This window comes from Trachurus trachurus (genome assembly GCF_905171665.1).
Source record: "Trachurus trachurus genome assembly, chromosome: 2".
Taxonomy (NCBI): domain Eukaryota; kingdom Metazoa; phylum Chordata; class Actinopteri; order Carangiformes; family Carangidae; genus Trachurus; species Trachurus trachurus.
The window spans coordinates 4,118,317-4,129,157 of NC_139914.1; the positions used below are offsets into that span (position 1 = coordinate 4,118,317).

Sequence of the window (10,841 nt, forward strand, 5' to 3'; positions counted from 1 at the left end):
TGGTGCAACAAGAACAACTTGTTGCTTAATACATCAAAGACCAAAGAAATGATTATTGACTTTGGCAGGTCCAAGAGATCCTTACGGCCTGTGACTGTGGATGGGGTGGATATTGAGAGGGTTCAGTCATACAAGTACCTTGGAGTACACCTTGATGACAGGCTGGACTGGTCCGTACACACAAGTGATGGCGAAAAATGCACAAAGTGGAATAATTGAGGCCTCTTTGTTGGGAAACCGGAGTGTCAGCTTGGTGGTGGGAGTCTTCACGATGACAGGTGAGCTTTCATTTCATTTGTTTGTTTATTTGTAATGGAGACTCTGCTTATTCATGAACATACAAAAAATAATTTGTTGTAACTGTGCCAGATGTAGCTCCAGACAATTTCCATCTGTAGACCCATACTCTATTCATCCCAAAGGAAATTCAAGTATCCAGTAACAGAAAAGAATAGAATAAAATAGAATGCTAGAGTAAAATAAATATACACTATATACATCCATATACAATTATGTACATCAATATGTTATGAGATAAAATACTAGAAATAGAAAAAAAAACTGTACCAAAAAAATATGCATAATGTATAAACTGTAGAAAACTGTGCAAAGAGTTGTTTGTTATACAGTAATTGTTTTTCTAATTATGTATCTATGTGTTATTCCTGCTTCAGCCACATTCGTTGGAGGTGGCTTCGTCATCTGCATCGCAGAGTCGGTCTATGACCCCACTCAAGGACTCATCTGGGCTCTCATTCCTGTACAAATATCAGTTTCCTTCATCATTGGTAGGTGCAAGTGTAAAATGGGATGTTTGTTTTGGTTCTACAACTGGAGGTTGTAGGAAGAAATGACAAGTCTTCATGCGCAGGGCTTGGCTTTGTGGTTTTTGGTAACTATGAATCAACAGTAATAAAGATGAAGTGACTCGTGAATATCTACAACATTATTTGTTAGAATTTCTTTTTTCTTTAAAAAAAAACCTTCTTTCATATTTATTGGCAGAAGAAAGGACATGTGTAGCTCCCAGGATGGTGGAGTCTGTGGAGCGTTTTAAACTGTATTAGATTGTGACTGGTGTTAACTGGACACAATCTAATACAGTTTAAAATGCAACATTTAATTCCATATTAAACTCATCTGCCCTGCCTGTTTAACACCTCTGTATTCAGCAGAGCTCTATTATGGAGGATTCGATCCAGTCTATTCATTGCCTCAAGAATGTCATGTTTATTCAGAACTTCAAACTTTGTTACTTTTTTAAAAATGTTTTTTCTCTTTCATCTCTTGAAAGGTGGACTGTTTTTTGCAAAACCGATGAGGGAGCGCAACTACGTCAGTATGATGGATCCCTTTCAGAGGAAGTATGGAAGAAAACTGACTGCGGTTCTCTCCATTGTTCCTATCATGGCAGAAATTGTCTGGATCCCCCCATTAATGATTTCCTTAGGTAGGCTACACGTTCACACACTCACTTTTTTTTTTCAACATACCTTTTCTTTGTATTTTGAGCTGTTTGTTTCCTCTGCTACAGGAGCATCCATTAGTGTAGTTCTGGATCTGCCCTTCAGTGTGTGTGTGTGTGGATCTCGGCCGCGGTGGCCATCACCTACACCGTCCTGGGGGGGCTGTACTCAGTCGCTTACACTGACGTCATCCAGATTTCACTGGTGCTCTTAAGCTTGGTGAGTTGAAACTTAAGACATGACGCAGTTGAGATGTATTTGTCTTTGTCTTGATCTCTCTCTGTGATTCCCTCTTTGCACAGTGGCTGTGTGTTCCCTTTGTTCTGACGAGCCACGCTCACACTGCCATCGCTGTGACGGCAGACAACCACACACACCAACCGTCTTGGCTCGGCCGCCTAGAGTTTGACGATGTCTGGACGTGGATTGACAGTTTCCTGGTGATGGTAAGATGACAAACACACCTAAACACAGAGTTCCTACACTTTTTCCAGACTCTAATTACCTGACTTCTCTGTAAGAAAATATAAAATAATTTGTGACGTTTGAGTAATTAGATGGGTATTATGTATTATGCAATTAATCTTTTGTTTTCATTGTTCTGAATTTGTGCACTGCAAAAACTCAAAATCTTTCCAAGAATATTTGTCTTATTTCTTGTCAAAATGTCTCATTTCTAGTCAAAACTAAACTCTTTCCACTTAAAATGAGATCCGTCACCTAAAAATCTACTTGTTTTTAGATCATTTTCACTTGTTTCAACAAGTTTTCACTTGAAATAAGTAGAAAAATCTCCCAGTGAAAGCAAGTTTTTTGTGCTTGTAATAAGAAAGGAAAACTTACCCCATTATCAGATTATTTCAAGTGAAAATATGCTTGAAAGAAGGAAAAAGTGTCTAAAAACAAGCTACTTTTTCAACGTGATGAGTCTCATTTTAAGTATAAGTAGATTTGTTTTGACTAGAAATGACATTTTGACTAGAAATAAGACAAGTATTCTTGGTTGGATTTTCAGTTTTTGCAGTGTGTCCCATTATGTCACCAAATCATTTCCAGGAGACTGTAGGTTGGTACAAGAGCGCATACAAAATAATTAACCCAAATAGCTTCAGATCAGACAAAACGCAGATAAATATTAACATAAATATATTTCCATGTAGTTTCCATTTTCAATACTTTTCATACTTGTGTAGGAAAGGCAAAGAAATTACTAGTAGGTGTAGTAGAGTAATATAATAGAAAATAATTTAAAAAGAAATCAGAGTAAAATGTGTTGTTCCAGATGTTGTTTAGAAGAACAAAGTACTTTGATAAAAAAAAAAAAAGATAAAATGCAGTTTCAGTTGGTTCCCATTGCCTTGTTTGACAGTCAGCGGGAGCCATGGCTGGTCAGGACTTCCATCAGAAGACGCTGTCGTCCAGCTCCACCTCCACCGCCAGAACCATCTGCTTCATCGCAGCAGGAGCCGTCATCATCCTCGGAATCCCACCGACGCTGATCGGAGCTGTGGCGGCTTCGACAGGTGATCAGTCAGTGGTGTGGTCAGATGTGTTGGTGTTAAAGGGATAGTTCAACATTTTGGCAAATTGGCCCATTGCCATAATCCCTCTAGTCTTAGCAGTAGGTTCATTATCATTAATTGTCAGTGCAAGCTATTTTTAGATCGGCAGAGCAGAGCCGCGAGCTGCTCAGAGCTACGCTACGGAGGCTCATGGGATTTCTTGGTTTCCCTCATCAAACTCATCAAATACACAATCCAACAACTCCACAACGCTCTGGTGGATAAGTTGTGACCTGCACATTCACCACGCTATGAGATAATAACAGAACGTTACCAGACAGAGTTGTTTTAGAGGGAAATTCAGAGACTGCTTGATGAAAAACTGTTCCCGACGGGAACGTGCATCAGCGGTTTTGCATGTATTTACCTCTAAAACAACTCTGTCTGGTAACGTTCTGTTATTATCTCATAGCGTGGTGAATGTGCAGGTCACAACTTATCCACCAGAGCGTTGTGGAGTTGTTGGATTGTGTATTTGATGAGTTTGATGAGGGAAACCAAGAAATCCCATGAGCCTCCGTAGCGTAGCTCTGAGCAGCTCGCGGCTCTGCTCCGCCGTGCGACCACCATCTTCACCACCAACATCTACCAGACCATCAGGAGCCAGGTAAAAACAAACAGGGGGTCTGGGGGAGTCGATTCCATCAGTGGCCCTTTGCTGCATGTCTTCCCCATTTCCTGTCTGTCTAGCTGTCCTATAAATTAACCCTCCTGTTGTCCTTCTGGGTCAAATTGACCCAATCTCTTCCTCCATTCTTCCTTCCTTCGTCCGTCCTTCTGCTTCCTTCCTTGACCTAATCTGTCCCTTCCCTCCATTTTTCTTTCCTTCCTTTTTTCCCTTCCTTCCTTCCTTCGTTCCCTTCGTCCTTACGCCCTCTTCCTTCCTCTATTGATCTAATTGACCCAATCTGTTCCCTCCCTCCATATTTCTTTCCTTCCTTTTTCCTTCCTTCTTTCCACAACCCTTTTCCCCTTCCTTTTTGACCCAATTGACCCAATCTGTTCATCTATCTTACCTTCCTTTTTCCCTTCCTTCTTTCCTCCCATCTCTCCCTTTGTCCTTCCTTCCCCCTGACCCATTAAAGGCACAAAAGCCCCCAAAAATATACTTAAAAAAACAAAACAGTGTGGAAGTGGCTTTAATCCGCTGACGGTTATTTCTACATGTGTAAATATTGACTGAGGTTTCATGTGCTCTTCTGTTCAGGCATCGGATAAAGAACTGCAGTGGGTGATCCGTGTCTCCATCGTGGTTGGAGGGCTTGTGGGAACATCCATCACCTACCTGAAGGGCAGCGTGCTGCTCTTTTGGATGCTGGGCGCAGACCTGTCTTACACGCTTTTACTCCCCCAAGTCATCTGCATCCTCTTCATCAAGGTTTCCAATGGTTACGGAGCTGTCGTGGGCCTCCTCGTTGCCGTGGTGATGAGAGTACTGTGTGGCGACTCTTTATTAGGCCTCCCCATTGTCCTCCGTTTCCCAGGTTGCGTTTTAAAGGATGGCGTTTACACTCAGCGCTTCCCCTACAGGACGGCGTGCATGCTGTCTTCGCTGGCGTGCATCCCGTTGTTCTCGTACGTGGCCTCGCTACTGTTTCACAAGGGCGTCCTGCCCCGGAGGTGGGACGTGTTCGAGGTGGCCTCCCATGGAGCGCCAGCAGATGGTGCCAGAGACACTGCTGATGCAAATGATGAAAATGAAATATTCGATCTGAAACCGTGATTTCTTTTTCTTGCATTGTTAAGTAACGTATACCAATGTACTCAGTGAGGTGTGCTGGTGGTCATCAATGCAAAAAAAAAGGTTTTTTTTGTATTAAAATGTGTGAAAAAAGAAGAACGTATTTCTATTCTTCAGTGTATTGCATCCTTTGTGTGTTTATGTGTATGTGCTGTGCTGGTTTCTGCTCCCCCACCACAAATCAACAAAGACAAAATAATAATGAACACACACCTAACCAAGTGTGTGTTCATTATTATCCTATTTTTCGAGGATAGTTTGTTAAAGACCTTGTTGTGCAACACTTGTGGCTTTGGTTTTGTCTGTATGTTCAGACTACACACAGGTTCAGTCAACACTTTGACTCATGACATTAAAAAGTAACAACATACAACAATCACTCTGCAGTAGGAGTTGGTTTGGTTGCAGTTGGTTTCAAACCTTCAACCTCTGAGTCCTCAGACAGGAGCATTTTCCACTAGACCACCACTCAACCTGAGAATTTACACTTGGGAATTTGTACTGTTTGTCACTTTTGCTGTGTTTCTGCTTTCTGCTGCTGTGCTGTGCGCCGTACGAGTCAGTACAAGTCCCACATCTTCAAGTCCCACATCCAGTAGTGGCCTACAGGATAAACTCACTGGTTCAAGACCTGCTGTTGACACTTTGCTTTTCTCTGGTGGGTTTCCTTTCAATGTGGAACTCAAATACACCAGGAGCCAGTGAAGAAGACAGCTCGGCTGGGTAGTTGAGAGGTTTGCCGAAAAGTGACTGCCCCTGTAACTCAGGAGTGCCAAAAAGTGACTGCCCCCTGTAACTCAGGAGTGCAAAGGGCAATATTCATAGAATTTTCTGGAGTGACAGTAGGGGGTACCAGTTACAAGTACAGTGAATTTGGTCAATGTCACCCTTTGCACTCCTGAGTTACAGGGGCAGTCACTTTTCGGCAAGGCTTTACCAAAAAGTGACTGCCCCCTGTAACTCAGGAGTGCAAAGGGCAATATTCATAGAATCTTCTGGAGTGAGGGTACCAGGTGTATGTACAGTGAATTTGGTCAGTGTCACCCTTTAGGTGAAGGAAATTAATACAGAAAGCTTTGCGGTGATGTCATCGCCCCGTGCAATTACAGGGTGCAGTCAGTCACTAACTCAGGGATGATATTGATGTGACCAATGTATAACTATACTTGTTGTGGATCCTTGATAATTAGCACATTTATTTATCCTCCTAAAATAATTGAAACTAATTTAAGTCGGCTATAACTTAATTTATAGGTTAAAACGGTGTAAATTCACATGTCAGATGTTATAAACAAAGACGGTTTAGAGTATCTTTGATATAATACATCCATGGTCTAGCCTTTTCGCCGCCAGGGGGCGCAGTTACAGCCGCAGCAGCTTCCGCTTCACTTCCTGATTCACCTGCTTGAGGTAAAACACACCGGAAGTTCACCTGAAGACCACCACCTGAGACGCCGTGAACTTCGCTCAAACCAGAGACGTTTGCTCAAACTCACCGTAAGTACGATAAAAAAAAAAAAACTCCACTAGTGAAAAGAGATAAGTTTATGAAGAAGCTGTTGAAACCGCGGAGAGGCGATAACGTAGAAAGAGACTCTGCTCCGTGCGTCAACGGCATGATGGTCAACGGTCAGAGACAGCAGCTAACAGCTAACTGCTAACAGTTAGCAGCTAACAGCTAACTGTTAGCAGCAGGCTGAACAGGAAGCTGTTCCTCTGTCTTTGTAAACTTCACTCAGTGTTGTCATGTCAGGAACACGATTGAATTTGTTTACGTTGTATGGTTGTGTCCAATAAGAAAGGAGTGATTTGATTAAACATCTGGAAATGTCTTTACACTGTTTGTAAAGACAAAGAGGACACTCTGGTGATTTTGAGTATACAATGCATGAGTATACGTATGTGTAGACTATATATACACTACTCAGAAAAAGTTAAGGATATTTGACGAGAATCTCCCTATAAAAAGTTGATGCAAGCAAGTAGAAGGATGCAATGGTCATTTCTATATCTCAAACAACAAAAGCTATAGACCTTTTCAGAGAGTATAAACAAAGACAGGTGTGGCTCATTAGAAAACGCTCTGGTACACTAAATGGAATGGAGCCTTAATGGAGATATCAGTGAAATGTTTTTGTTAATATAAGTCCTAATTAGTCATATTTTCCGTCAGCAATCACTTACATAGAGTGTTTCGACCGGAACACGAGTCTCTCCGTCACTCTGCTCTGCTGTAACCCTAGGAGAAAACATTTCTTCTGGATACAAGTGTTATCCAATGAGGAGAGAGAACGGCATGAAGGGCTGTGTGTGCAGCCAAGGGATGCGCGTGAATGTGGTGACGTAGCACGAGGACCAATTGATGCCTGACAAGGGCGGGGGCTGCTAACTCATGGTGCGTTCAAAGAAACTCGTACTTTGTGTTTTTCCTTCCTGTGAAGTCATACCAGTTCGATCTGGTACGAGTTCACGGGTCAGAAGTTACGAGTGGCCGTTATAGGGAACTTTCACAGACAACAGGATGGTAAAAACACGAGCTACGGGTTACCTGGAACGCTACCAAGTCGTAGTTGTGACTTGAAGCTGTAACTTACGGTTTCAAAAGCCTGCCTTGAACGCAGCATTAGCCGAAACGGCCGTGAAGCTGATATCTGCTTTAATTAGTATCCTTGGTAACACCTGTATTTGTTTATACTCTCTGAAAAGGTCTATAACAAAAATCTCAATGTCCCAATAACTTGATCAATTTGATCAAAGTGAAGCTTGGTCTCGTGATGTCAAAATGTGAACATGGTGGAGAGGGAGAGAGAAGAGGACTGCATACAAATTGTCAATGAAAGCATCTCATATGTTCTAAACAGAGATTCTCTCAGAGATATGAACGATCAGGTAGAGTCAGTCCGTAGTTTCCACTGTGTTGTCTAAAACAAACACAAGATTTAAATCTAAATTAAAAGAAAAAGCTTTAGATATGAATAGTGTATTGTAAAACTTTAACTGTATTGTTGACATGTAGTATGAAATGTAGTTTATATGATGCAGCAGAATGTGAATTGTGAAAATGTAATTAGAGTGTAAACGAAGATCCAAATCAGACGTAATCGATAAAATAGTTAAAGCAGAAGTAAGCGATCCGGTGGTTTTGGCTAACTTCTTGTCAGCCGATGGAGTTAGCAGTCCCCGCCCTCGTCCCTACGTCACCACATTCACGCGCATCCCTTGGCTGCACACACAGAGAGGAACGCCCCTTTATGCCGTTCTCTCTCCTCATTGGATAAAGGTTGTAGGATACAAGGAAAGTTTTCTTCTCGGCTTACAGCAGAGCAGAGTGACTGACAGACCCGTGTTTCAGACCAAACACTCTATATAAGTATATAAGTAATAACAATGACAACCTACTAAAAGTGGAAGGCATAGAACATGTGGAACAGTCAATAAGGGGAGGAGATCGTCTAAACAAACTATTACAAAGGGAAACCTTTTGGATTTTTAAGTTTGACGCCTGTGTGTATCCAGGTCCAAATGAGGAGATCGATTTCAGACCTTTTCTGTAAATGTCCTATTTTGTTTAATTGATTTCAGACTTTTGTCTGTAAACGTTTGGTTGAGTTTAAGATTTATATGGTTCTGCTTTTTCATTTATTGATTTATATTTTTCATTCATACAGCTATTCATACATTCATTCGTTTGTTTGTTTGTTTTTTTCCATCCATTTATTAATGTTTTTCCTTTTCTTTTTCATTCAAAAATCGAATACAAATTTTGCATACTCCTCATGTGATCATCGATTGATGTTGAAATGTACTCACAGGAGTTTTTGGAAATGTCATGTGATGTCTACTTGGTGTCTGAACGCAGGTGATTCAGAAAAACAATCAATGCACCTGACTCTGATTACTTCCAAACGCCCTGACGAAGACCGCGAGGTCGAAACCGGTTGGCGTCCTATATTTTAATAAGAAGATATGCCCTAACATAAAATAAAGGCTTTTTAAAGAAAATTCCTTGGCTCGTCGGAGTGCATGAAGTAAGCTTTTTTGCTTTAGTTCTTCTTACTCTATATAAGTGATTGCTGTCAGAAGATATAACTATTTAAGACTTATATTAACACAAACATTCAGCTTACTTCTGCTTTAATAGAGACAAAGTGACAGTCTTAGTCAAGTCTTGACAATGATGTTTGAGACTAGATTAAACCAAATCACACCCTGTAGGATGAGAGACAGGTGTGCCAGCAGCGACGACTTGTCTGCGGGCGTCGTCGTCCGCTCGGCCGAAGAAAAGCTTGACTGACGTGTCTACTGTGAGGTCTCTTATCAAATGCTGTCCCTCTGTCTTGTTTTCTTTGTTGTAGGAAAACGTGCAGCCTGAAGACGTCTGCACTTGAACATGCTGACGAGTTCCTGAGTGACACATGTGAGGTGAGACACAACACAGCTGACAGAGCCTTTTGTTTCTCCAGCCTACAATCTTTAATATTTGTTGCATAGTGTCAGTGTGCAAATTATAATAAGAAAGTGTTTGTCAACTTTATTCATGTTTTCAATGTAAACTGGTTTTATGTCATTTAAAACTAAACTGGTGTAATTCTATACTTTGACCAGCAGATGGCGCCAAACCAGCAGCTGAAGCCAGGAGTGACCATCTCAATGTTTCTGGAGAAAACACAATGTAAGTGTGATTTGTAGCTGAAGTGTTGCAGCTCAAACATTTCTAAATGTCAGGATGAGTGTGACTAAATGTTTTTTGTGTATGTGTTGTCCCAGGTGGAGAGTCAGAGGTGTTTGTGAACATCACACTGAAGATGAAGCAGGAGGAGCTGACTGACTGTCTGCACAGCAGTAAGAGCATTTCTTTATTGTCATTAATGCTAGTTTGTTTTTCTGGGGTTCACCTCATTAGTGTATATATAGGTTTGTATATGACCTGATTGTAACTGTACATACTAAAGCTATGGTCAACAATACATGTGTTTTAAATTTAAAGTTTTGTATCTTTTATATACACTGCTCAAAAACGGCCAATACGGACTTTTTCTGAAACGATGATGTCATGCCCCCCGCCGCTCTACCTGTAACCTGAGACACACACACACACAAACACACCCTTTTATAACACAATCTTTTATATACACTGCTCAAAAAAATAAAGGGAACACTTAAACAACACATTGTAACTCCAAGTATATTACACCCGTGTGAAATCAACCTGGGATGATAATTTTGATTTACATTGATCATTTTTATGTTATTTTGTTCTCAACACACTCTACTATATATTGAATAACGATTTTAAACTGCAATATTTCATTAATTGAGATCTAAGATGTGTTTAAGTGTTCCCTTTATTTCTTTGAGCAGTGTATATAAACAATTTATTGCATCTTGCCTTATTGCTTGTTTTATTGTTTATGTATTTGACTGTCACAAACTAATTTACTCAAGATGTCTCCAATTTGACACTCCAACGAGGTGACGTCCTCCAGGAGGGCCATGGAGCACAGATCTTACATCTTTACTTCAGGTTTGGTTTTTATTTTGTACTTTTTTCATTTACAAACAACTTTACATTGTTTAACCTTGATCCCATCCCTGGTTTGTGCCATGTGCTGACTGGGTGAGTCGGCCATCTTGTAGACCAGGCCATGTGGCTGCAGGTGTTTGTTTCAACCAAGTCAAGTCTGGTGTACTGCTGCTTGGTTGGTGTCGTCTACAAGATGGCCGACTCACCCAGTGAAGCACATGGCACAAACCAGGGATGGGATCAAGGTTAAAAACCAAACCTGAAGTAAAAGACGTAAGATCTGTGCTCCATAGCTCCATCACTTATGTTGGCAAAGTCACATACCCTTCACATTCACTGACGGTCCAGTGCAGAATGACTATTTGTAGGACACTGCTCCTCTGGTTGTTGCGGTTGATCATCAGGACCTAAGTAAGATAAGTAACCTGAAGTAAGATCTGTGCTCCATGGCCCTCTGGAGGACGTCACCTCGTTGGAGTGTCAAATTAGAGACATCTTGAGTAAATGAGTCTGTGACAAACAATAAGGCAAGATGCAATATTGTTTAT

General features: G+C 41.1%; 1 pseudogene across 1 annotated transcript; it reads left to right on the forward strand.

Annotated features, from left to right (window-relative positions):
- The first annotated feature begins 187 nt into the window (after window positions 1–187).
- On the forward strand, window positions 188–4,751 carry LOC310997890 (high affinity choline transporter 1-like; annotated as a pseudogene). The gene is made up of 7 exons: window positions 188–278; window positions 675–788; window positions 1,295–1,450; window positions 1,535–1,685; window positions 1,769–1,912; window positions 2,836–3,003; window positions 4,236–4,751. The product of its transcript is annotated as a high affinity choline transporter 1-like (transcript).
- Window positions 4,752–10,841: the final 6,090 nt, after the last annotated feature.